We start from the raw sequence: 6,000 nt of genomic DNA, 5'->3' as shown, positions 1-6,000 counted from the left end.
AAAATACCCCAAAAAACCTTGCAACACAATGACAATTTCCTTGGGAATTAAATAAAGTTAGCACTGGGAGCATAACCAATGAAGTAATTTAAAAGAAGAAACAATTCTTTAGCACAGGACAAGCGAAGTTATGTGAGTTTGACAATTTCTTTAAAGAAGTAAATGGCTCATCTCCACGACACAACCTAAGCTGCCCTATCCAGGAATAGCGATAGGCTGAAAAACGATTGTACCTTGCCATGTTGGTTAGATATATTATGGTTCTATAGGAATTTCTTTTGTGAGTATATATGCTTCCTTTTCTGAACTTTGCCAAAATAGGAGGTGAAAATTACCCACACTCAAGATTACTTCTCCCTTTCAAGTGTGTTCTGGGGGTATGAATTTAAAGCAATGTTTCCTTCACTCAGGTCTATTTTTTACCCCCTTCCCTTTTAATCTAGCATGTGTTCCTTTACAGGCCTTCAGATGTTGGAAGAATTATGCAGATTTTATAAATGAGTACTAGAGCAGTATGCCACTTGATAGTACCCCATCTGTGCTTCCCTCACAGCGTTTGACGGGGCGTCTGTGTAAATGGCTTTTTTTTTAAGTTAATTGGCATATTACATAAAACTTAATGGACTACCTGTTAAAAAAAACTTTTGTTCATTTGAGCACCTCTTTCTCCTTGCTAAGGCTGATGTTTTCCTTTGGCTCTGGTCAGGTCCAAGTTCTTCTTATGAAGATTTAGAAAATGCAACAGAGAAAAGGATTGTGGTTTTAGGGCTGGAATGAGGTCCAACTTGAGGAAGTGGAATCCGACAAAGGTTCAGTAATTTGCTCATATTAGCACAGATAATAAGTAGCAAAACCAATAATCTGTGCCATATCCTCTCATGGCAAATTTAACTTTCTGTTGTTTTCCTATTAAATATTCTAGGGAATCTTGAGTAATTTGCTCCGATTAGCACAAATAGAAATTACCAAAACCAATAATCCATTCCAGGTCATCTGAATGCAAATTCAATTTTCTTTTCAGTTTTCCTACTGAATATTCTAGCAAAACTTAGGTTATTCTTTTTGGGAAAAACATCAAGTTATAATAAAAGCTAACAGTTACAGTGCTTAAAGGTTTGCAAAATGTTTTACATATATTATTTCATAATGGTAATTTTTACCAGAATTTATGTCATCCTTTAAGATTTGTAAAGCGCTTTATGTACTGTATTTCATTTGATCCTTACAACAACATTGGGAGATAGGTGCTATGATTATGCCCATTTGATTCAGGAAACTGAACCTGAGATATTAGGTGACTTCTTTTCATAGAGTCACATAGCTAGTATATGTTTGAATGCAAATTTGAACTGAGATCTTCCTGACTGCAAATCCAGAATGCTATCTAATGTTTCACCTGGTTGTTTAGGTGATCCCCACAACAATCTTGTAAGAGAGGTGTTAATATTATTTTCATTGATCAATTGAATGTTAGATTAAATATTTGATGTTTTGGTACATTGTAGTTGAATGAAGACTTTACTAAATGAAAGATTTCAAACAAGGGTAAACAAGATTTTGGCCTACTGCCATCTATCATCTTGTCAAAGCCCTGTTTATATAGGATCTTATAAATCTTTATAATTTATTAAGCACCTAAATTTTGTGATGTAACCATGTAGCTTATATATTCTTTCAAATATAGAACATTGAAGATTTTTGCATGTACTTCCCAGAGGAGGAAAAGCTGTACTTTCCTCAAAGGCCCACAGTTTATAAGATTCCTCTGTTTTCCTTGGAGTAGTCTTACCTCAGTTTAAGGTTGTATCATCAAAACACCAAAAATATCTAAACTAAAAGTGAAAACGTCTTGAAATCATTCAGCTATATCTTGTTATTTTAACAAAACAATAAGCAACCAAATAATTGTTATAAGTATATATTCACATATATGTATATAAAGTAATTATGTATGTATATGTTTTATACATATGTATGTAACATCAAATAATATTGTTTATACCTGTATATGACATAATCATATATGTGTAATGTATATACACACACAAGTATTTGGTGTTACACAGTTTTAGACAGAGGACCATGCTAAAGAAAGAAGAGGAATGAAGGTTTTTGGTATGTTTTCTTTACTAGGAAATTATGTGAGTTGTGGAAGGAGCTATGACAATTTGTCACTGGCTCGTCCATACTTATTGTTCCATCTGACATGAAGCATTAACCTCAGAAAAATGTTAGATATCTTCTCAAGGAGTTTCCATTTCAGTAACAACATGTTGTAGGGTGGAGAGAGATTGACCAAGTCTTATCTGCAATGCTTAAAAATCTAAAACTGTAAAACACCTGTTCCCTTATCAATCTATGTAGTCTTTTTTTGCTACAATGTTGAGGAGAAGCCATTTGTTTATGATTTTGGTCACCAAAAAGATATGTTACCCTGAGCAATAGATTGACATTGGTATATTCCAGCTTAAATGACCTATAGCTCTGGAGACGCTATTTGAGACTTTATAATTTATTGAGTACCCACATTGTGCTTGTCTTTGCCATAGTTGGAGGCTTTGTGCTTCATCATGGTATATGACAAATTTATGATTCAGGTTTTTCAAAGGATATAGTGCACTGGGTACAAAAGTCTAAATGTCACAGGAATCCAATTTGACCTTGATCTTACCTTATCCAAACAACAAAAAACCAGATCAATGGGGACCATTCTTGGTCTTCATCTCAAAGACTCAACAAAAATGCACATAATCCAAGTAGAATTTAGAACAAAGTAGCAGTTCTCAATGCTTAAAAAATGTAATTATGGGATTTTGAACAAATTTGAATTATGAATGGAATTCTCAAACTGTATAAATCTTTAAGGCACGTGTTCTTAGGATGACATGGGAGGATAAGGTAGTCTAATGGTAACAATTGTTTGGATGCTAACTTGTAGAATAAAAATATTGGTCATATCTAGAGCCTCAAGTGACAGGGTATAAAACATTTTTTTCCCTAATGGTAAATATAACATTCAAAGGAGAAAAAAGAAGAAAGAAATGTCAGATTGACCACAAAAAACTTTGAGAAAATAATATTTTGTATTTATAGACTGACTTTCCCCAACAAGGTTGAAGTACTTTACAAAATCTTGGTTGGGAGACAATCAAATTTGGTCTTTTAATAATTTGTGCAACAAGAGTTCTAGAAGAATTCCATCCTTTCACTTCTTAGCATTTGTATTTCTAATACAAGCTGGAAAATAAAAAAATAACTCAAAGAAACACTGAAAGAATTTTAATAAAATGTTCCCAAAGTTCCACAGAACCTATTTTCTATTCTGGGAAAAAAATGTGGAAATAATAGTTGTGGAAATTATATTCATAATATTTCTACCATTTAGATTCATCTTACTTTTTTGTAAGACTAAGAAGTAAGTACTCAGCACTCATTATCATCATTAAAAAAGTATTTATCAAAAACACATCTATGTGGTGAGGAAAAGTTAAATCCATAATGGGCCATGTCCTTTAAATATGAGACATTTCATAATTAAAAAAAGAACTGTCATGAAAACATTTGACCAGCTTATGGCTCATATGCTTATATCCTCTCTTCTTAACAATATATCCGTGGTGAGTACATTAAAGTTAATAAAATCTGCTCTGAATGCAAAAAGAGACTTAATCATCATTCTAAGATCATTGATAGACATTAGGAAATCTGGATAACTTCCACTTCTTTAACAAGTCACAACCACCATTTAATTTTCAGGTGTTTTGTTATGACCATTATTTTTTTTTAAACTACAGACCATTTCATGTCTTCACATTTGTCATGGAAAGCCAGATGCACAAGTGTGTTCATCTTTAGTATTTTAACCCAGACAAGTTTTTTATTCAAAAATGGCAAAACAGATTTCTCAAGTCCTACAAGTCTCAAAATGCAATAAGACTTGGACAAACGAGAGAGAAGATTCATATACCACCAGTGGCACCGACAGGGAAACAAAATGAAAGAGGCCAAAGTTAGAGAATTTCCTAAGCCTTATTTTTCAGGACTAGGTGTGTATGCTTTTTTTTTTCAGCCACCCAAATAAAGTGTTGAAGTGACTAGAAGAAGGTGAGAGAGCCCCCAAACAGCACTTTAAAATGCTTTACATTTTCACAAAAACATTTGAGATCCTGGTTCTTTTAAGAGTCCTTTCATATGTGATCAGTCAGGGACAGTGACTTTTGTGAGTTAACACAAAAGTAGAACCGCACTTTTAAGTGTTCTTTCTCTTTAGAGATTTAATGTGCTTTATAATATCTCTGAGATCAGTCAGGGAGAGAAGAGAAGAAAGAAATTTGATTTTGAGCCTGGACCAAAGCTCAGTGACTTGAGAGGCACCTAAACATAATGAAAAGGAAGAAATTTCAAAGAGAAAGTTGGCAGCTATGACCAGAATCCACAGGGCTAGCAGGACTCACATCAACCATACTCAGATTTAGAGGGGCACACTGTGATCTCTCTTGATGCCATTGACACTTCAAGGTCCAGCTTCATTGGGGAACAGTCCAGTAAAAGAACATCTCCAAAGGACACAGCATGGTAGCAGTATTGAGGAAGACATGAAAATGCCAACACCAAGGGGCCCACTGTTGTCCTTTTCTCCTCTGAAAGATCACACACATCTGGTGGAAGCAAAAGTCAACATCTGAAATGTGGTGCTTTTTCAAGCTTGACTTGAATGATATAAAGTTGGAGATATAATGGTTAGATATTCACCTTTTTGACCCGGGTTCAAGGCAATCTGGGACCCAGGCATTTACTGATTTCTGGTAGTCATTCCTTATCTCCTGGTGGGTGACATTCTACCCTATCAGCCTTCTTGAAGAAAAACAGCCAGCAGGTGAACTCATGTCAAAATATTGGAATCCAGTGCATAGAGGCCCCATCATTCCACCCCATCCAACCTGTTCCATATTGTATGGATTTCTGATCTCCCTGATGAAGCTAGAAATTGGCATCAAAGTGAATTTATGTATAATCATCTATACCTCACTTAAGTCCTCTTTATATATGCAAAATGAAGTAGAGAATTAAACCACTTGTATACTGTTTATTCAGGCCAGGAAAATGTATATGGGTTTGGTAGATAAAGCAAGTATTTGATTTATTCAGGTGATTGTTGAGTCCTCTACCTTGCCTCTTTTATGCAGACAGAGCTTAAAACATTAATGAATACAGTAAAATTTTCTGACCTTTGGGCATATGCAAGGGCAAGAAAAGGAAAGGTCAAGTAGGTGCATATCAATTTTACCCCATCTTTAGTGCCATCTCATTCCAATTTAGAGTGCTAAGGAAAAATTTAATTTGGTGGCTACTGAATGCAGCCAAGGATGGTTTTAAAATGATTAGAACACAAAAAAATCAAGTTCATAGTAAAGTGAAGAATGGAGGCAATTATTTGAATAATCTAAGTAAAAATATCACTTCCACCTGAAATACTCAAATTGATTAAGGCAGCAGCTTAACAGGTGTCTGAGTTTTCAACTTCATAGGAAGTTCACAGCCTCAGTAAAATAATCAGTGATTAGGGTCATGTTGACATAGCATGAAAATACATATTTAATTTGGAGGAGGAAGGAAAACAGTTTAGATAATTGTTCGGTATCACATTAATTAAACGATTAACTTTGTTTTGGTATTGTGCAGATCCAGCTTCGAACTTCTATAACTAATTATAGTACATCTGCCAGTTCAATACATGGTTAACTTAATATCCAGAATCAGCACCATTCATCAGGATCTGTTACATAAAAAGAAATGTTATCATTTTTGAAGTAAGACAAAATGTGAACAGTGAAGCAATAAGACATGCTGCATGTTTAGGGTCTATTTTCTATCAATTCAGAATGAACTAGATAAGACTGTGCTGCTGTAGATGGGACAATGAATAGCAAGATTATAGCATCTTCATTCCCCTTCACTCGACATTTGTTCATTGGCAATTGGCCCACTGCTGTATGCGGA

The sequence above is a fragment of the Phascolarctos cinereus genome, unplaced genomic scaffold, assembly GCF_003287225.1.
Source record: "Phascolarctos cinereus isolate Bilbo 61053 unplaced genomic scaffold, phaCin_HiC Scaffold_4;HRSCAF=312, whole genome shotgun sequence".
Classification (NCBI taxonomy): Eukaryota; Metazoa; Chordata; class Mammalia; order Diprotodontia; family Phascolarctidae; genus Phascolarctos; species Phascolarctos cinereus.
Note: the sequence above shows the minus strand (reverse complement) of the source record.